At 45.9% G+C, this 22,295-nt stretch overlaps 1 long non-coding RNA gene across 4 annotated transcripts in view; it reads left to right on the top strand.

Moving 5' to 3' along the window:
• The window catches only part of LOC107214406, a 131,500-nt gene that overhangs the window by 33,817 nt on the left and 75,388 nt on the right, over nucleotides 1-22,295 (top strand). The window lies entirely within an intron of this gene.

Raw genomic sequence — 22,295 nt, 5'->3', positions numbered from 1 at the left:
TTGATGAGAATTTGGTGCATTAATCAGGGTTCTTGTCCCCTGCCAGTGGCCAGCGTGTCACTGCACACTTGTGGAGGGTTTACAGAGTCCAGAACGCAACAAGAGCTACCCCAGAGTTGTGTCAGGAAAAGCTGAACCCTTGGATTACAAACCTTTGGCTGATCCCAAATCCATTCTGTGTTACCACTTTAAATCACTGATTAGACAACCCTCTGCCTTTTTAGGATTTTGGGGTGTGCAAACCCCCAGAACTGAGCCAGCACCATGGATTTGGTGTCCAGGTGGGCTCTGCATGCCATGGGCAGCACCTTCCCAGGGGATTGGCACTGCTTTCCTCCTTGTTCATGGAATTTATCCCTCCATAGGAGCAAAGCCTGGCAGGTAGAAAAGAGATTCTTTTAAAGTGGAGGAGTCTGAAATAAGGCATGAAAGAACTTCTTATCTTCCACTGGGAAAAGCCTGCTTGGAGAGACTCGTTCAGGCAGGGGAAGCTGTGGGAGAAGTGTGCAGTGAGAGACCAGCCAGGCAATTATTGTCCTAATGGGTGAGATGATGTTGGTTTTCAGGAAATCAGGGCAAATTTGTGGTTAACTCTGAGTGCTGGAAAGGCTCTGAATGCAGGGGGTGTGCAGGGACAGCCCCTGATCTGATGGAAACTGTCACAGCATCAGTTGGATGCTTCAGGAGCAGGGGGCAAGGAAGGAATTCTTGTGTGGGAATGTCAGGGGTCTGTCCTGACTTCCCTGAGTTCTGGCAGTTTTGTGCTGGCAGATTTCACTCCTCCTTCTTCAAAACATGGGCCAGAGTTTAACCAAACCAGAACTTTGAAAGTTCAGCAGGAAACTTTCACATGACAATATTGGCAATAAAGAGAAAGAAGAGTTTTTTAATGATTGTTGCTTTCTTTCCAACTCGGGTCAATTGCTCTGTTTTGGTGTCATGTCAGAAGTGCCTCGTGTGCTCAAAGCTGCCTTAATTCACATTTCAGAACATTATTTCCCTTTGCCACAAGGTGATTTGGGTGGGAAAACCATTTGTGGAACAATTTCACTTGTATTTATACACCTGCAACCTGCTCTATTGCTTTCACCAAGCTCTGCATGGAATTCCTACTTCTATGGACAGGAATGAATTTTCCTGAGCCAGGGTGGTCGGTGTGGAAACTTTGGCCATGTCCTGAGAATTGTGGGCATTGTTTTGTTTCTTTACATTTGTTTTGACTACAGAAGACTCAGCCTGGGTGTGAGCTATAGGTTTAAAAAAGGGAATTTCACAGATTGTGTTTCCACCTGTCCTTTTGGTTTGCCAGCATTTTTTTGTCCATGCTTTGAGAAGGGACACTCATGTCTGGTGTCACCTTTTAGGGCCTGGTTGCTTTTTCAGTTGCTGCAGGATTTAGAAGAATTTAGAGAGTTTTAGGTGAGGTTTTGGGAGGGAATTCCTGGCTCAGAGGGTGGGGAGAGCCTGGCAGAGGGTGGCCAGAGCAGCTGTGGCTGTCCCTGGATCCCTGGAAGTGCCCAAAGCCAGGCTGGACAGGGCTTGGAGCAGCCTGGGACAGTGGAAGGTGTCCCAGCCATGGGATGGGATTTAGGGTCCCTTCCAACCCAAACTATTCCATGATTTCTGTAAGTTTAAGAGGCCTGTTCAGGCCTTTATCAAAATCAAAATGAGCTCTGAACTGATGGTAATTTTCCCATCCCAGCTTTTCATTTTCTTGTCCAGCTTCATCCTGCTTTACATGGCAAAACCACTCAAAGAATAAGAATGAGATACAAATAATAAGTTACAAATAATATTCTGGGTAGGATTAGCTGAGCTGAGCACAGGTGGGACCCAAGCCCCTCAGGAATGTGCCAGTGTTGGCTTTAAGAGCAATAAACCAGGTAAAGTCATGTTCCTCTTCCTCCAGAATTTACCCAACCTTTGTTTCTGGTTCTCCCTCCCCCTGTTGTGCTGTTGATAACCACCCTGATTTCCACCTCTGGTTCGGATTCCTGCCTGTGCATAGAAAATCCTGCCAGCTTTCTGCCAAGTCATCACCTTTTCAACATGCAAATCCCTCCTAAAACCTCCCTTCTTCAGTATTGACCACATGAAATGATTTATTCCTCTGAAATATCTGCGTTTCTGTCAGGGCTGTGGAGAGATGAGCCATCTCTGAAGGAACTGGGTGGAATTTTCACTGTAACCATGGTTCTTTCTCCTCATTTCTGGATTTGTTGTGAAATAAGCTTGAGTCAAGGCATCATGTCAAGGGATTTTAGTTATTCTTGGGATGCCTTTTAGAATTCTGTATAAATAACGGGTGATTAAACAACAAATTAAATCGATTCAGGGGTGCAATCTGCTGCCCTGAAAAAAAAGCACCCAGTTGGTTTTAAAACTCAGGAATGGGGAGGGAAAATCCAATGGTGGTGGTGATTACCCAGGGCAGCTCTGGTTGAGGTGACCCTGGAATTCGATGGATTTTAAGGTTCTTCCCCACCTTTCAGCAGTTTCATAAACACCAGTGGAGGATTTTCTCTTGCTGGAAGACACAGGGTGGATGAGGAATGGGATTAAACCCAAAATACTTTGGTTGGATCCCAGGAAGTTGCACCAGAGACCTTCTGAGGTCCTTTCAGGTTCTGGTTTGGCTCAGAACCTTGAGTGGAGTCACAGAACTGATTAAATTAATTTCATTTTTTCTCTTTGGATAGTATTCCTGCGTTTAAAGGTCCTGAAATCTGCAAATGTCACACTGCTGCTGTCTGCTTGTTTGATAAATATGCATTTTTCTATTTGCATCTATTATCTTTTAGTAAGAGTTGGGTTTTTTCTTATTAGTTACTGCTTGTGTTCCCTCTTCAAATTATTGGGCAACATATAATGACAATAATAATAGTAATAGTAATAATAATAATAGTAATAATAATAATAATAATAATAATAATAATAATAATAATAATATCAGGCAGCAGAAATGTTCTACCAAACCCTAAATGTCTCAAAGAACCTCTGGAATAGATCCTGTAAGGACAAATAGGTTTGGGGCTCCTCCAGGAAGAAATTTGCCCAAATTTTCTCTTACCCTGATTTATTTTAGACATTCCTACCAAAATCCCAACCACTGCCTTCTGCCCACTTTTTTATTTATTTTAGTTTTTTTTTGGCTATTGGGATTATTGTTCTCTTTCCACACACAGTGATGGGCAAGAAGGGATCCCAAAATGAGATTAAATCTGGCAGGTTGTCTTTTTTTTATTATTTTTGACTGGTAGAAATGAGGCAACTCAACCTTGGCTCTTCAGCCTCTGCTTCTTGATGCAAAATGCTCAGATTTGGCTTTTTGGGAGAATTCCCCTGTGCAAATATCACCCCTCTGAGGCTTTAGGAGACACATCTGGATCATGGAACATTTCTTCATTGTAAGAGCTGCCCTTAGAATATATTTATAACCTTTTTGTTGTTATTTTTTTATTTTTATTTTACATCTGTAGGAGCTGGGAGCCAGGAGAAAAGTCTTGTTTAGCAGCGGATTCAGCCTCAGATAAAATCTAAGCCCTTAATTTAAAGCAAAAGCTGATGAGGAGTTTTTCACTAAGACATTTTTCTATTGAAAACTGTAATAGCTCAGTGAGTTAAATCCTGGGAGAGGTTTTTTAATATCTCCTTGCAAAGAAATGAGGAGTTCAGTTCTGCTGGAGTTTTCAGAATTGCTGGAAGAAGCACAAATACTTTTGTGTCATCTCACGTGATTTAGGATGATCCCAGAGCTTTGTAAACTTTCCAGGGGTGACTCAACTTTTGTAGGGTGTAAAGGGGAGAATGGGGATGGGGAGACAGAGAATGGAAGGAATTAGAGGGAAGGAAGTAAATAATCCAGTTTACAGTTGAATTCAGTAATTAATAAAATCATGGTAAATAAAAGAAGTGAGAGTTCAGTGTTCAAAGCCACTTTGGATGGATGTTATTTAATTTTGTGATAATCTAAACTTTTGTAAATGATATTTTGGGATCTTCTGAGCCATCTGGTTTGGGGACAGTGTTCAGAGCAGCTCAGACCAGGGGCTGGGTGACAAATCCTCATTGTCCTGAGGTTTAAACCAAACTTGTTGTGGCTGCAGATGACAGGCTGAGCTTCCCAGAATTCTTGTTGTCTTTTCAGTGTGTGCTTCATCAAGCAGGCTGTGATTAATTGCAGCAGGGCTGATTTTAATTTGGAACAGAATCTCAGGCTGAGCTTTCCCTGGATGTACAGATCATATGTGGGCTGGATGTGCTGATTTGTAAAAAATATGTATTTATATACATATATAATATTATATCTTTTAATTGTATAAATATATCTATCAAATACCTCTATTTATCTATTTAATCAATATGTATCTATCCATATAAACAGATTTTTGCTCTCTGATTGAGCCATAATCTCACCAATACTCCTGCCACAGGTGTCTGTGGTGGTCTGGAAGGTCCAGCTGAAGTCTCAGAAGCTCTGTGTGAGTTCAGCTGCCTGTGGAACCCTCTGGAAAGTGCCTGATGTGTGTCCCCTTTTCCTGGCAGTGCTGCTGAGCTGTGTCCTGCCCTTTCCTGCACAGAAGCAGGGATTTGTGGCCTGTGTCTCCTCCAGCCTCCCCAGGGACAGCATTTGCTGCCTGCTGAGCTGGGTCTGACTCCCCTGGGACTGGCTGGGGGGCTCTGAACGGGGGGAACCAGCTGGAAATGGGTTGTTTGGGATGCCCAGAGCAGGGCTGGCGTGGATGCAGAGGTTAATGATGCCAGGTTAATTATCTGTCTCCACGGAGCAGTGCTGAGCAGGGAGGGTGTTGCCCACTGTGAGCTCACACCTCGAGTGCTGTGTCCAGTCTGAGACCTCAAACAGGTCCTGGAGGGGCTGGAGAGTGTCCAGGGAAAGAAAAGGAGGTGGGGAAGGGGCTGGAGCCCCAGGAGGGGCTGAGGGAGCTGGAAAGGGGCTCAGCCTGGGAAAAGGAGGCTCAGGGGGATTTCTGGCTCTGCACAAGTCCCTGGCAGGAGGGGACAGCCGGGGGGGATTTGGGATCTGCTCCCAGGAACAGGGACAGGAGGAGAGGGAACGGCCTCAGGCTGGGCCAGGGGAGGCTCAGGGTGGACAGCAGCAGGAATTTCCCCATGGAAAGGGAGCTCAGGCCTTGGCAGGGGCTGCCCAGGCAGGTCTGGAGTGCCCATCCCTGGAGGTGCCCAAGGAATGCCCTGGCACTCAGGGCTCTGGTGGGGATAGGTCACAGCTTGCACTTGATGAACCTTAGGAACTACTGAAATAATTTCATTTTTGTGACATTCCAGGATGATTTTAAGAGGAGGGGACATCAGACATCTTCATGAACTAAAACACCCTAAAGAGGGACATTGATGATGGTGCTCACTGGGTTTTTTTACAAGAGGAATAGAAACAATAACCCAAATTCTCATCTCTCGCTGCTTTGTTGACCATTGTACATCAGTTCAGTTCAGTGGGATGCTTCACCACAGGCTCGAGAACAGAGATATTACAGTGGTTGCAAAGGAATGTATGATTTTATGGAAAATTATGGAATGACTGGAAGTTGTGAGTCTGTTCTTGGTGATTTCTGCATGGATTTCAGTGAAGTGCAAATCTTGGGATGGGATTCTGGCTTTAGGAAAAGACTGACAGCCACTGGCAGCACGTGCAAACCAGAAACAGAGATGAGGAAATTTGTGTCAGGATCTCTGTCAGGTACAATATAAGCTGGGATGTTTAAATAGAATTAAATAGTTTGTGGGGAAAATTCACAATAGGAATGCTGGGCTGGGTCCTGGACTGGAAGCTGATTTAACAGCCAACAAAGTGGTCTTTCAGGGAGCTCCAAAATGGATTTTTGGGTCAAACTCTTCCCAGCACACAGATTATCCTACCTCAGCTTATTGCCAGTGGGGTTTTCACCCCTCTAAACAAGAAGCTGCTGGCAGAACTCAGCCCTTAAATGGTACAAAGTGAGCTCCCTGTGGCAACCTCAGTATTTTAAAACTCACCAAAGTCGGGGCAGCTGTTGTCAGCAAAGGGATCCCGTGTTCTGCGTGCTCCCAGCCTGAGCTGTGCCAGGAAAGGCCCTGTCAGGTCAACAGCTTTCATTTCCTATTGAGCTTTCCTCGAGAGCTGAGTCACATTCTGCTTCAGCCTGCAGGAGCACTCACAGGAGGAGCGTCAGGAACACCTCAGCCCATCCCCTGAGCCAGAGTGGCCCTGACAGATGGGGGGAACTCACTCAACACTCAGCTGAAATGGAGAAAGACTTTCTCATTCTTTTATTGAGTTTACTGAGTGCAGTGAGCTCAGGGATGGGGATGATTTGAGAACCACAGACACCCTTCCTTCCCCTTTGCAATTTCTCCTCATGCTCTTCTGGTTCCCCTTGGCTCTGGATCTTCCATATTCTTCAGAATTAAGAATTAAGTTTGTTGATTTATTTAGAGATTAGTGCAGCCTGGATTTATAAAGTTGGAGAAGGAGCCAAAAAAGCAGAATTTGCTCTTCATCAACTTGAATATCTCTTTCTTTGCTCTGATAAGCAGCTCAGCTACATCCAGAACAGCAGATATGGATACAACATAACAGTTAAGATATAATTTATATTCTTATTTAAAAAAAATACAAAAAAAACCCCCTGCTTATTTGATAATTAAGCTGTTTGGCAGTAATTTTGTGCTTTAAAATAGGGTAGAAATGTGTTTGTTTTCCCTTGGCCATGGTCTCAGCGCTGATCCTGGAGCTCTGCACTTGTTGCCAAGGGTTGGGATTGGAGCAGCTGGGATCTGGATGTGGTGGCACTGCAGTGTTCCTCCTCTGTGGCCTTAAAACAGCAATTTCAAAACAAAGATATAGGAACCTGTCCTTAAAAATAACACAATGCTTCAGCTCAGAAGATGGCATGAATTGGAGGCAGTTAATTCCCATGGCTTTCAGGGTTTCTTGCTCTTTGTTGATGCTGAGCTTAGTAAATCACCCCCTGGTTGAGTAAATCACTCCCTGGTTGAGTAAATCACCCTCTGGTTGTGCTTGGTGCCTTCTACACGTGTAGGAATAGAAATAAAAAGGCTTGGATAGCTACAGGAATATAAATAAAAAGGCTTGGATGGTTATGGGATGGGTCCCAGGGACTGTGTGATCATTTTGCAGGTCACCTTCATTCCCTGGGGTGTTTTGTTCAGGCAGAGGTGGAAGGCTGGAGCTTTCCCTGTCCCAGCTCCTGGGTGTCTGTCCAGTCCTTCTGCCCTGTTGTTCTGTTTTAGTTTGGTTGGGAGCTCCTCCTGCTGAGCTCTTCTCCATCCACCGTGTCCTGGGCTGGCTGTAAACTGGAATTTATCCCAGCCTCAGGTGCCCAAAGGGCTCAAAACTCTCAAGGTCAGTGGCTCCAAGTGGCACAGGAAGCTCCTGCTGGACACAGTGGCCACGGCAGAGCCCACTTGGACTTTTCTCCAGCAACAAAAGCATCGGGGGATTTCAAGGACAAAAAGTCACCAAAATTCCCCTGCACACAGAGAGCCCAGGGGAAGGGAAAGACCCCTCTGTCCCTGGCAGCACCCACTTCCCACTTTACTGCTCAGGTGCCTTCAGCTGCAGGAGGTGGAAAGAACAGAAAATAGAAGCCCTGAAATGATTTTTCCCTCTGTTTAAAAGGCAGGGAGAGGTTATCCATCCTTCTAGGCCTCCAAGTTGTCTCTATTTGCACATTTGAAGCGCCTGTATTTGCTGTTGGCTGTTATTTTGGGTCGGTGCTGCCTTTTCATATTTCCCCAGGGGTAATTTGTGGATAAATGGGAGGCACTGCAGCATCTGTGGGGACGAGCAGCTCCTGGATCCTGTTGGTGACACATTTGTGGCCCTGCCTGCTGCCACCTGAAGGGCTCTTTACCAGCACTCCTCGTGTGCTGGGCACGGGGAGGGGGGACTTGAGCCCACAATATTATGTCACAAAATAGAAAACACCCGACCCTACAGCAGCTGTAATGGCATAATAGGATAAGTGCGAGGGAGAAACAGCAGGGCATAATAGGTACTCAGCTGCCTCTGAGATGAGGCCTCTGTATTTACCTGGATAGAGGAAAGCTGGGAAAGCAGGCCAGCATGGGGACAGTGACAGTGTAAGTGCTCCAGGAGCTGGCTGTGGGTGAAGGGAAAATGCAGCAATCCTGGGTGTTATGTAATAAATAATAACAATAATATCTGTGCTCGGGCCTGCTCGGCCTGAAAGGCTTCGCCCAGCCCTGAGTGCTGCTGGGGCCTCTTTGGTGTTGGATTTCTTAATTCCTTCTCTCCTCTCTAAAAGCCTCTGCGTGGTGTTTTGGGCTTTATTGTGTCTGGAGGAGAGAGCAGCTTTCATCTGCCTTTCTCTAGCCAAAAAAGCCCTGGATTTCTGCTGCTTGTAGGGCAGAGGAATGGGGATGGATGAGCAAGGCTGGGAATGTCGGGGCCAGGCTGGAGCACCCGTGGAAGGTGGCTCTGCCCTTGGCAGGTGGGATGAGAATTAAAGTCCTTTCCAACCCAAACCAGTCTGGGACAGGGAAAGAGGAAATCAAACAGGGGAAATCCCAACATTGCCTTCCTTATCCACCCCACACAGCCCGGCTCCCACAGGAGGGATTTTGCTGCAGGTCGCAGAAATCTGGGCTTGGTGATGCTTTGGTGTTGAAGTGGAGAATCTCTCAGGCCACGACATGACTTTCTGGCACTCATAACCATTTTTTAAGCTGGGTTTTCTCTGCTGCTCTTTGATGTAGACTCAGCTTTGCTCGTGGCTTTGTGGCTTATCTACATCCCCAATTTCACTTTGCACTTCTTTGCTGACTTGGGTGAAGATCCTCCTGTTTAAGTGATGAGTCATTTTTACTTGGATGAAAATTTGCATTTTTTTTTCCACAGGGGCACTTAGGAACAGGTTAAATGAACCATTTAGATGATTGAGAGGGAGATGCCAGGGGAAGTGGAAATGTGTGCTCTGCTATTTTGTTCCTCTTTGCTTCAGATTGCTTTTATTCATTTAATTCCTGAGATGGGGATTGCTGAGTAGTGCCTCCCTCTGCATTGCCTCCCTTTCCTGGATTTCTTGGGTTGAATTGGTTGGAATTCATTGATGGATTTGAAATGGTTGTTTTCCCTGTAGTGCTGTGCCATTGAACAGAAAAATCCACGTTATAATTCCAGGAATTGTCAAGATGGACTGAATGCTTGAACACGCACAGAAAGATGCACATAGGAGTCTTTAGGAATGAAAGATGTGGAGTTAAAAAGTAGAAAATGGAACTTTAAAATATATATATTTGTGAATTTTCTCAGGTGGAGCCAGTGGTTTTCAGGAGGAAGATCTAGTTAAAAAAAATTAACCCAAAAGTGTGAAGCATAATGAATTTTAGAATGTTTCCAAGGGACAGGGGATCTTTCCATAGCTTCTGTGGGAAAAAAAGAATTGTTTTTTTTTTCCATGATGTGCTGAAATACAGGTGGTCACACAAGTTACAAAGGGACGAGCTGAGGGGCATAACCTGACTTTGAATCTGAAATAAGGAAGGGAGATTTTTTTTCTTATCTCAAATATCATCCCAAAAGATAACGCCAGTTTGGAATGAGAGTTTGAAATATCTGAACCATTTTGAGTAGAGATGATTTGTAAAACCATCCCCAGGCTGAGTCTGTCCTGGAGAAAAAGGAGGACCTGTTGAAATATCACTTATTAGGAGTTTGCTGCTTTTCAGTTGTAGCTAATTCTGAGTAAATGGTGTATTAATAATTGGGTTAAACCAATTCTTCCCATGGAAATGTAGGTTCTTGCCTGCCCTATTTACTGGAATATCAGGGGCTGTCCTATTTTCCAGGTGTTTTCCTCTCACAGGATGCATAAATCCTGCCTCACCAAAGGGAAACTGAGGCACGGAGGGGAGAGGTGGCCTGAAAAAGGATCCACAAAGCTTGAAGGAGGAGCATTCCAAATTTGAGGCTCAAATCCCTCGTGGCACAGCCATTTGTTCTTCCAGCACCCGGATTATCCCTGGTTATTGATGGATAATTTGGGTGGTGGGGAGCGCACGCAGAGAAATGCACATTTAGGAGCTGGAATAGGCTGCGATGCCGATGGGGGCGTTTTGGGAAGTGGGGTTTGTTATTAAACATCCTCTCTGCGTGGGCACCGCCTGTGTGCTTCCCAAAACCCGGGCTCTCCTCGCTCTCCTCCCAATTTTCCGGCACCTAAAGAAATCCGGATCGTCCCCAGCCGTGCTCAGCCTGGCCAGCCCCGCTCGCCGCAGCCCCTGGGGGTTTCCATCCGGAGAAATGGCTTTTCCATCCCTCTGGAAGCGAGTTCGCAGGGATTTGCTCCATCGGGAGTTGATCCGCGGGGTTCTTTAGCATTATCGATCCCTGCGGAGCGATCGGGAGCGGGGCTTGCCTTGACCCTGGCACCTCGCCGGGGCAGCCCGGCCCGCCGTGCGGTGCTGCCTGCCTTTGTCCTTGCTCCCAGTCAATTCCTGGTGCGCTCAGCAGATGGCTTTTGTTCCTGACAAAGATTGCTCATCCGATTGTCCGGGGTTAGCGGGTGTGCCCCGTCCCGCCCCGGCTCCCCCTTCCCCGCCAGACTCTGCCCCTCCTTCCCCCAGTCTGGGAACACCAGAAGGAGCCTGCTTTACTTTGGGCTTTTTTTTTTTATTTATTTTTTATTCCTCCTCCTTCTCCCCAGGGGTCTGGCTGGATTATTTCTGAAGCTGGTTTCTTTCTTCTGTGAAAGTAAGCCAGGGAAAATAGATTTAATTTTTTTGGAGGGGTTTCTTGGGCAGCACCTGGGTCCCACCTTGGCTAAATCAGCATCAATCCCTCCCCGGTTTTGGTGTAAATCTGGCCCACAACATCTAAATAAATTGTCCTTTTTTGGAGGAGCATTTATTTATTTTTATTTCTTTTATTTGCTGTGTGGTAATGCTTTGCATCAACCTGCCAGAAGGGGTGGGGGAAAAATTGAGGGACAATGACAAGGATTTGTGTGTCAGCCTACAGGATTTGGGTGCCTGAATCTGCTGAATTCAGCATTCAAATCCAGAAAGACAAATCCCTGTAAACCGGGAATTGCACTCTTTTGTGGCCTTTAGGGCATTGGGGGATTTTGGAGGTGCCAAGTGAGAATTTGGGGATGCTGGAAAAGCAGGGATCTGGCAGCTCCAGGGTGTCCTGGAATGTCAGAGCGAGGAAAATGGGTGTAGGGGCAGGTGCTGGGCAGCAGAGAGGGAAGGATGACTTGTGAGGCTGCAGCCTGGGGCAGGGAAAGCTAATCAATTCTTTATTGTCTCCTAATGACTTCAGAGTTCAAGGTTTTCCCTTGAATTCCAAGATTTTGGCAGGATAATTTGAGACTTCTGCTCCTTGTGGGGTATGTGAAATCCAGGCCAGTCCAGGGCTCGGCTTCTCCCCCACTTGAGGAAGGACTGGGAAAGTTTCTGCCCTGTTTCTCTGTGTGCTGTGTTGTTGTTTCTCTCTCCAAAATTAAGAAAAATAAGAATGGATGTGATTTCTGCACCAGCCCCCCCAGCCAGGCTGTTTGTCAGCGTTTTGCTGCTTTATTGGAACTTGTGGAACCCGAATCAGGTCCACAAGAGCAGCTCAGAGGCCCATTATTCTCCATTATTACTCCTTGTTGTTCCAGCATTTCTTTTTCTCAGGAACTAAACTTTTTTTCCTTTTTAATTTAGTGTGGTTTCACTTAAACCCACACTTTTCCTCCTAAAACCACCATAAATTACTCTGTTACCACCTTGCCTCACTGACTCCGGCTTTGTTCACATGAGATTCTTGGAGAGGAGGGGATTTTTTTTTTCCCCTGTCACCAGTGGGAATTGGAATGGGGAAAGGACAAATTTAAAATAATAAAAAAATCTGTTGAAGGAAAACTGCTTCTGGTGAAGTCACCTTTGGTCAGTCCTGTATGTGATCCCCCTCTTCTGGCTGTCTGCGGAATTGGACGCGGAGGGAAGTGGAGACGAGCACAGACAATGGGATTTGGGCGAATCCCATCATTTTCATTTTGCTGCTTGAAGGAGCTGCTGGGAATGAGGGAGCAGGATGTGAATTTGCTGTGTTTTGGACTCAGCCCGGTGTGAGATGCGCTCTGTGTGAGATGTCCCAGCTATATTTGACCTGACTCTATTTTTAGTGTCTCTTGAAGCTGGGGGGGGACTGGTTTGTGCCTGGGAGAGGTCAAGGTGTGAAACGTGAAATGTGAAATGTGAAATGCTGCCCGCGTGGTTTGGTCCTGCTTCACGTTTTATTTGTCTGCATAAAAATCCTGGTGGGAAGGAGGCAGTTTTAGAGCCAATCCCAGCACATCCTCAGGAGGGGCTGTGTGAGGCAGGAGTAGCCAAATAAGCAAGAACAAAAATCCCGTCAGGTGCTGTGGATATGAATTTGGAATGTGGGGTGAGGAATCAGGTTTGGAACCTCTGGGCTGGAATTATTGCAGTATTTTTCTGGGTGTAGGAACGGAGATTTTATTTGCAAGCAATTTCAAAGCCATATTTATATCCATGTCCCAGCTCCATCTTCCAGAAACTGAGCCTGATCATAAAGGTCTTTAAGCACAAACGTGTTCCTGACTCATTGTCCAATATTTGCCATCTTGCTCCCTGGTATTCCCTTCCTTTTTGCAGCAGGAGCCACGCTGGAGTTCATAGCCTCTGCCCAGATGTTTTAGAGGAGGCAGGAGAATATTCTGGGGAAGGTGTTAAATTACAAACCGGGGTTGGATGGAAGAGAGAACTAAAATCTCATCATTCCCTCCCTTCCCAGCTAAAGGAAGCAGCATTCCCTTACTGCTATCCATCCTTTCCAGGGAGAGCCATGAGCTGAAGTTTTCTCTCTTCTTTTGTCCTTCCTCCTTGGGCTCAGTTTACTGCAGTTCCTGCTGCTAGAGATTGAATGTGGGTGCTGGACCCACATTCTGATATAATCAGAATATTCTGAGTATAAAACAAGCCAGGGAATCTTCCTGGAGTCCAGATTCTTCTGGAATAGAGGAGTCTCTGTTTATCAGGGCTTTAGGAAAGGCTGACCCTGAAGTGGGGATGGAAGGAGGCTGCTCCTGGCGCTCAGGGAGGTGTCAGACAGGAGTGGGTTTCACAGTTGTGCCAACTGGGGGAGACACGTTTTCCTTAATGCAATGGGAGATGAGTTTTGAGATGTGTGAGTGCCAAAGCATCCAGAGCACTGCAAGGTAACTTTGTCCCCTGTGCCCAACAAAAGCGTCCTCTTGGCCTTGGCTGGGAGAATTCAGCTCCAGGTTGATAAATGGTTTGGGCTCAGGGTGATGAGATGATGTCATGAGCGTGTTTGAAATCACCTCACCCCTCTGCTCCTCCTTCCCCCTTCCCCTTTCCGTGCCCAGCAATCTAAATAACGAAATCTGGGCCAAATGGTGCCTCTGGGAGATGCCACCGTGCCAGGAGCACTCGTGTCACCCTCAGAGCTGGACCTGCTGCTCCTAAATCAGGCACTCGACACCTTCTGGGGAAGCAGCGTGGGAAGGGGCGAGTGAAAAACCGCTGCAGCCCTGGGCTCTGCCCCACACATCCACCTCCCTTTCTGCTGGGAACTTTCCGAGGAGTAATAAATTCCCTCAGCTCTGCGCTGAATGCAGAATTGATCGGACTGCAGGAGCCAGGGGGAATCAATCGGGCGTCGGGAGCGCGCTGGAGGCGCGTCCACCGTGGGCACACGCGGCCCAGGGTGTGCCCTGAGCATCCATCTGTCCCCTGGCCCTGCTCCCTCCTCTGCCCTGGCCACTGGAAATGGATTTTTTTATGGAATCCGAAGGTGTGGCATTAGGCAGCTCGGAGCTGTCTGTCTCGTCTGGGCTCCTGTTGGAGGCTGGGGTGGGTGTTGGGGGTTGTTCATTAGTAAAAATCCACAGAAACTGCGCTGAGGATGTTCTTCCTCTGCCTGAGGGGAAATTTCCTTTGTTTTCCTTACAAAACCCATCAAGTTCTCTTGCCCTGATGGAGAAATCAGAGCTGCACATGTGCAGCCACATCCCACCAAGGTGCTGAGCCATTCCCCCAAAAATGGGGCACCTGCAACACCCCCCATCCCACACGGAGACAATTCCAGCTTCCCAGGGAGGAAAAGAAAAGCAACAGATGCTGAGTCATCAGGCAGCACTTTTATAGCACCGTGCTCACCCCAAAAAGCTGGAATTGGGTTGGATTTCCTTAACCTGGGAAGCAGGAGAGGATAGGAAGGCATGGAAAAAAAAATAGGGGGGGAGCAGATTTAAGGTGGTTTTGGTAACCTCTGTATGATTTCCAGCACTGCTTTGTTTTTGAGTGTATATATGTATACATATATATTTCTTTTTGATTGTTTTTCTCTATTTTTTTTAATCTCAGTTGCTGCTTTTTGTTTTTCTCCCCTTTTTATATTTTTGCTGCAGTCTGTAGGCAGCTCCTCAGCCATGGCACAATCATGTAAACTGCTCTGAAGTTAAAAGCAAAAAGAAATTACACTGTCCTCCTCCTTTATTTCACGGATGCTCACAATACCTTGAAGAAATCAGCGAGTTTTTTTGGAAAGGATTCAACTTCCAGCCTGTAAAGGGGGCTCTTGGGCTTTCCAAGGGGCGAAGCTGCATCTTCCTTTTCTTATTCCAACCTTGCACCTCTGTTTTGAGATCATGACAAAGCCCCACAAACCCCTCTCCCCTCCCTGAAGAATCAATCAACCCCAACTAATACTTTAATGACTCCTTTTCCTACCAAGGAAACAAATTCAGGAGCACACACACACACACACACACACACATGCATGAACAAAAAAAAAAAATTTATTTTTTTTTAAAAAAAAAGGAGCTAGAGGCTGAGGAGGACCTCGTCTGGTCAATGAAAGAAAGAGACGGATGTCTGGTGCCATGGCAATGGAGCAGGGATTACTTTGCACTGGAAAATAGGTTCTTTTTTTTTTTTTTCCTTTTTTTTTTTCCTCTTTTTTTTTTTTTTTCTATTCCAGTTTTTTTTTCTCAGGCAGCTAAGAGTTGTCACCGAGTCTGAGAGGCCCATTTAGAGGAAAACGAGCCTCTGAGGAGAATTGAATGCTTGCTTTCAGCGGCTGCTGCTTGAACAGTCTGCTTTGCTTTTCGGGCAAGGCAGGATGCAAACACCCAGATTTGTTTGGAGCACTTTCCCAATCCCTGTGTGTGTTGCATATGTGTGTGTAGAGAGCCATAAAAATCCCAGCAAATGGGAGGAACATATATTAATAACAAAACTACATTTCAGTGCGAAAGCTCTTTATCCTGGCTATGTTTCCATGAGAATTTCTCACTGGATTGTCTGATTTTATGGGGGTGTGTTTAGCATTTTGTTGCCATTAGGCTGGATTTTTTACCAAGATTAATTCATTCCACTGAATGCAAGTCGAGACATTTTGTGACAAAAGGTATTTTTTTGGTGGAAAAGGCCAATTTGTGGAGATTCTTCACTGGGAACATTTTCCTTCTCTGCTGCTTCCTCCCTTGTCCCCAACTCAGAATGTTTCAGGGGTTGTTTGTTTGTTTGAATTTGGATTTTTTGTTTGTTTTTATTTGGGTTTTTGTTTGTTTTTTTAACAAGTCACTAAGTTTCAACCTGAAGAAAATATTTTGGTCAAGGCTCCATTTTGAAAATTCATTTTATTTAACAAAGAAATTTGTTATTTAACGAAGAAATTGTTCCCATTGGCCAATGGAAGCAAACCAAAGTGATGCTATTTTCAACTGGGATTTCTTTAGCTGCCTTTTTGAATTTCTGAACTTTTAAAGTATTTTTTGGCTGTATTTTTTTCTTTTTTTGCTACCTCTTGGGGTGAAGGAAAGGCTTCTTGCCTGTCTGCCAGCCAAGAGATGAAGGTGTTCTCTGATCTGTGAATCATCCACCCACCAGGCTCCAGACAAGCAGATACCAAACAGATTATTTAAAGCAGGTAAAATGGAATAAAAGACCTTGGTGTGACTTTGCTGGCCTTGGCCAGGGAGTCCCAGGTGACAACTGGGGTAGCTCTTGGTGAATTCCCCTCAATTTCCCACCCCAGAATGTTCCTTGCCCTCACACCTGGGGTAGATCAGGAGATAACTCCGCTGCAAAATGGGATTTTTCACTGCCTTGCCCTTCCCCACATGGATTTGGGGTGATTGGGTTGATTTCTCCCATTTTTAAGGACCAGGAAGTGCATTAATTTTGCAGTCTGGGTCATTTAAGCACACATTTCACTGACATCAACAGTGGCACAAGCTGCAAAACATTTATTGATGTTCTGAGGCGAGGTTGCTTTTTCCCATGGTAAAACTGCCTTAATCAATGAGCCAAAATATGTTTTTAAGATATGCTAATCTTGCTCTATATGTGCCCTGCCTTTTGCATGGCAGGGCCACATGAAAGCCTTGAAATCCTGAATTTTTTCGTGTTCTCTGTCCTTTCTGGGCTGAGTCGATGCTCTGAGCTCTGTTGTTGTAAATGGAATGTGTCTCCTTTCTCCTGTCTGCAGTGAAAAATAGCTTCTCTCTTTGATCTTCCCCTCATTTGCTAGAAAGTAACCAAAAATAATCCCCCCCCCCCCTTTTTTTTTTTTTATGTTGGGGGTAGGTGGTGAAATGTGCCAGGATTAAAAAAAATAAAATAAATGTGACCCTCCTTTTCAGCGATTACGAACTGTGAAACAGAAAATCTCTGTCCAGGTAAAAAATTTGAGTTGTCATGGCAACAGCAGGATGGCTATTTATTTTTGGATTTCCATTTTCACTGATTTATTTAACACATTGACAATCCATTTATAATGAAGAGGAATTCAAGAGGGTTTTTGTTTCTGCCTGGGTTTATACCGAGCCAAGGTTGGGTTACTTTTCACCAGAGAAAATAAGCAAAGATAAAAGAGGTAAATAAAAAGGAAACCTTGTGGCTTCTGGGGGCTTTTCTTGTAGGCAAATACAGGCACACAGGAGAGTGAAGTCATGACTGACTTGTTTATTTTGTCTTTTAGTGCTGTAAAACAGAACAAAGCTTTGAGTGCAGGGCAGCTGCGAGGCACAGGAGCCACAGATGCTCACCTCCACCTGCCCTTACTGCGTGCCCAGCCTGCCAGGGAGAGGTCAGCAGAGCCTTTGCAAGTGATTCCTCCTCTCCATCTCCCCAGGGAGAGCCCCTAGGGCAGGGATAAAATCCGTATTTCTCCTTTTGCTGGTGACCTCTGTGCTCTCAGGGCTCCCCCAGGCTCAGCTTCGCCTGCTCTCTGTACAACCCAGCCCTGCCCCAGGGCTTGGGAGGATCTGCCGGAGTTTGGGGAGCCCAGACACTCCTTCTTGTTGGCTTCTAAATTCATCTAACTGGTCTTGCCTCGTTTTGGGGTATTTGTGCCAAAACTGGATGTGCTTTGTTCTGGGGAGAGGATGGTTTGCCAGGGCAGGCGTCCCTCAGCCAGGGGATGTGTCTGGAAGGTTTTGTGCCTGAAGATCTGAGCCATCCCTGCATCCAGCTCTGGATCCGCAAAGTCAGAGGTGCCTGGGGATTTTCCTGCCTCCCAGCAGAGTGAGAGCACTTGGACAAAAGGGAAATGCAGCAAAACACCCAGGAAATCCCTGGAATTGAGGAATTCTTGTGCACCCTCCTCCCTGGAGATTCAGTTTGCGTGCGTGCCTTTGCCATCACATTTACCTGCCACAATTAAGCCAAAGCTTCAGCATTTGGTGACTTGAAAACCTTGGAAGATGGGGAAGTTTGGGGCAGATTTTGCAGGAGGGAGAGGTGGAATCCAAGTGGAATAACCCAGGGAGAGCAAACACAGCAGATTCCTGCTGCAGAACCTGCCTGGGAGTGTGGAGAGGAAGAAATTCTCTGCTTGGGTTTTCTCCCAGCCCATGTCCCTGCAATTTATCTGCAGATTGGCTCCTCTCTGGGATTTGTTTCCTGGGATGGATTTGGGTGACTGAGATGGATGGCTTTAAAAGAACTCAGTGAAAATTACGATATAAAGGGAGAAATCTCCAATCATTTTCTCCCATTATTGCTGCTTGTGGCATCAATCCTGGCTGGTTTTCAGGACATGAGGGCAGCACCTGCCCAAAGTGCTGCACTTTTTGAGGCCAAACCTGTTAATGTGCGAAACATGGGCTTGGTTTTGAACCAGGCAGTCCAGGAAAAGGTGAGGTTAGGAAGAAAATAAAATAAAATCAAGTGTTATTTCTGGCTGGGATCTTGAGCTGGAGGGAGGAGAGTGTCCATCAACACTTCCCCCTTTTCTCCTGGCGGAGCATCCAGCTTGCAAATTGTCTTTTGGGGGCTGGCAGTTGCGGGGGGGAAGGGTGGGAAAACCCAAGGAATCAACTTCCAGACATAAATACAATATGGACAAGTCATAAACATTATTAAAGCAAGTCTATCCCTGCAGGGCAGGTTTTTGCTCATAATGCTTTCCTGATTGCGCTTCCGCAGCGCCGGGGAAGTGAATAGCGGGCTGATTATCCACGGCCCGTGATCTACAGCAGCGGAAAACTGCTCCCTTTGTGTGCCAGGGGGGAACTTGGAATATTTACTGCCAGGGAACAGCCGTCCTGGGCCCTGCTGCACATCCACAGCAGCTCAAACTGGCACTGGGGGGTTTGGCTGAGCTCTCCTCGTGTCCCCCCTTAGCCCCAAATCTGCCCCTGTTTGGCAAAAAAATGGGCCCAGGGTGGGGGGTCCCAGCCAAACACTTTGGGGAGTGGGAGGGTCAGGGGATGGGAGCTGTTGCTGTAAAGGCAGAATATAGAGGAAAATAATAATATTCCTCATCATCATCATCATCCCAATAATACTGAAAAAACACTCTGCGATGTATCAACAGAATTGTCACTCGTTTCTTTTAAAACCCCCAAAATTTGGGAGAAATCCAAATATTTTTATGTAATAGTTTCTTCAACCCAGTTGTCCAGCTCATCTGTGGTATCCTGGAATATCCTGAGTTGCAACCCCAAGGATCAGAATTTTCACTGATTTTATTCAATATTCCATGTACAGCGTGGCACTGCTCACTGGGAGACTAGTGACAACAACAACAATAACAATAATAATTATATTAATAATATTATAATCTGTAATAATAATAATAATAATAATAATAATAATAATAATAATAATAATAATAGACTCTGTGACATATTAATAGAATTTTCACTAATTTCTTTTGTTTTGAAAAAAAGAAATCTGAGAGAAATCCAAAGCCTTTTACACGATTTTTCCTTGGAGCCTGTTGTCCGCCTCATCTGAGGTATCCTGGAATATCCTGAGTTGGGAGGGACCCCCAGGGATCAGAATTGCCACTGACTTGTTCCATACTCTGAACTGCTCACAGGGAGAGTCCAAATCTGTGGTCAATAACCAGAAAAAAATCTGGCTTCATCCAAACCTTGGTGTTGGCAGAAATATCCCATAAAAGACCCCTTGTGCTGGATCCAGTCAGAGCAGCAGAGTTTTTAAGCAGATGCTCAAGGTGCAGTCATTTCATTATTCAATTATGACAGAATTCTCCCCAACAACTTAATGAACATTCATTTGTGATGTATTAAACCGTTTTTTCTGTTGAACATAAAGATCAGTGCTAGGAGCTATACATTCTGCCAGATAATTGCACCGTGTAATTCTGGTGCTTCAACAATTTATACTGAAATATTGATGGATATGTTCCAACATCCTTTTTTTTTAATTATTTTTTTTTATTCTTTTTGCAAGCATATTTCATAATCTTTTAAATATCTCTCCCCTGAAAACTTTAATGTAAAGTACAAATCCTCTTATGTAAGAGAAGTCTAATGCTTCTGGATATTGCTAAGCAAACAAAAGCATTTCAGAGCCATTTCTGTTCTCAGAAATAAAAGAAATTGGTAACAGAAGGTATTGTAAATATGAATTTATGAGGAATATGCAATAGCAGAAGGGCATGACTAAGAAAAAGTTCAGGGTTTCTCTTTAATATCAGAAATACAAAATATCTTTTCTGATTTTTCATTAGCATAACGAATAAAAAAAACGTTTCCATTTTCAAATAGGAATTTATGCTAAGTGACATTTTGCATAATCTCCTTAGGAGAGGCCCTCTGGAGTTTTTCTGTTTGTGGTTCCAGAGCATTGACCCAAGGCTTGAATCAAGAAATTGAGATGCAGTGGGGTTGTACAGAGCACTGAGGAGCATCTCAGAGAAGGAACCTTGCTCAGGAATGGATTGGAAGAGTTCATTCAAGAGGTTTGAGTGTCTGCTGTGAAAATCAAACTTCAATCAAGGAAATGATAGTCATTAATAAGCAGCCAGGATAAAGGATTTTGTTGTGAATTTATTTAAACTGTGCTGAAAACTCTTGGGTTTGCTCTAGGGGGAAAGTGTTGGAAGATTGCTGCGAGCTTTGCTTTACCCTCTGGGGATAATTGGCACAGAAAATTTAGGGGTTTACCTGTGACATGCTCTTGGTTCCTGGTGTGGGAACAAAACATAAACTGGAGAGAAAGACCTGTGAAATCCATAAAAACTCCTGGAATTTGTCAGTGTCCTGCTCAGGTGCAGTTTCTGTGTGTGGTGATCTGGGTTTGCTGCTGCCCCGAGCACACCATGCCAGGATGGTTTTCTGGTTACTCTTTCCTGCTTTTTTCTCTTTTTTGGTGCATCTTTCCTGCACTTTTTCTCTGCCCCATCCCTGGGAATGTCCAAGGCCAGGCTGGGTGGAGCTCTGAGCACCCTGGGCTATGGGAGATGTCAGCCTCCTGCTGAGGATTTAACTGTGACGTGTCTGGACAAAATTTTGGAACCCTCCTGGTTGTCCCCAGCTGTGTCTTGGAATTCCTCTGGCTGGCAGTGAGCCATGGATCAGCTTTCTTCCCCTTCAGCTCCCTCTCCAAGCCCACAGGGCTGGATGCTCTCTGTGAGAATGGTGACATTCCTCCACCAGGAGCTGCCCCCAGCCCTCACTCCGCATCACACAGGTGTCCAGTAGGAATCAGATCCTAAAGAGTGCCAGGCCAGCTGCAGTGTCCAGTCCCAGTGCCCTGAGCCCATTCTCCATTAGAGTGTCCCAGTCCCAGTGTCCTGAGCCCATTCTCCATGGGAATGTCCCAATCCCAGTGCCCTGAGCCCATTCTCCATGGGAATGTCCCAATCCCAGCATCCTGAGCCCATTCTCCACCGGAGCTGCTGGGCATTGCTGCAGCCTGGTCCTGGCAGCAGAGATGTTGCCCAGGCAGTGCCCACCCAGGGCTCTTCTCCTCGGGCTGGTGCCATCCTTTCTGGGCAGGGGCACAGATCATGTCCCGAGCTGTGCCAGACATGCCGGTTGTGCCTCATTTCTTCACGTCAGCCTGAACAAGAAAAGGATCTCTCTCTGTATATTTATATCCATCCCAGGGGTGTTCATGGATAATCTGACACCTTGGGGTGCTCCTGGGGGATGCTAGCGAGGCACCCAGTGCAGCACAACGTGTTTTGGCAACCAGGAAGGGGTGGCAAACCCCGTGCCCGCCTTTCCTCCTGCAAGCCTTCGTGTTTCTTTTTTGGCACATCCCCGCAAAGAGGAACAAGATGCAAAATCCTGCCAAATCTTCTTGTGGAATAGATGACATTTATATTGTTATGCAGTTTGCTGATCTAAACATACCATTGCCTTGCCTTGATAGCCCAGGGCAAGTGCTAATCAGCTTGTTTGGTGGGCACCCTGCCATCTGAAAGGGGGGACACAAATAGAGACAGTTTGTGCATCATCCACCAGCCTTGCAGGAACACGATTCCCAGCTGAGAGCATGGAAATGTGTCTGTCTCCTGAGCGTGTGCATGTTGGCATGGAAAAGAGAAGTGACAGCGTTAAATAGGATGTTTTTGGAATAAATCAGGGTTGTATTTCGTAGCTGCAGCGAGCTGCCTTTGCTATGTGAGGGGGAAAGGGTGGGAGCTCTGGGGGTCACCAAATTTGATCAGCTGAGCTGAGACCGCATGGAACTGCTCTGTGTGAGGAGCTTTGCTCCTTTCTTCATCCCCTGGGGCATCACCAAAAGGTGTTTGGTCTCACAGGTAACAGGGAACACGGGAAATTTGGGTTCCTGTATTTTCTTCTGGGCAATTTGCCCTCTCTGTGCTCCTGGCACCACCTGTGTGTGTTCCAGGACCTGGATTTCATTGGTGTTTCAGGATTTAGGACTTGGATCAGGGTTTGCTGGAATGGTGTTCACTCTGGATTGCTGGGATGGGTGGATGGATGATGGATGGATGATGGATGGATGGATGATGGATGGATGATGGATGGATG

Source organism: Parus major, chromosome 24 (assembly GCF_001522545.3).
Source record: "Parus major isolate Abel chromosome 24, Parus_major1.1, whole genome shotgun sequence".
NCBI lineage: Eukaryota > Metazoa > Chordata > Aves > Passeriformes > Paridae > Parus > Parus major.
The sequence above is the reverse complement of the archived record's forward strand: the minus strand, read 5'-3'. Positions and strand labels throughout refer to the sequence as shown.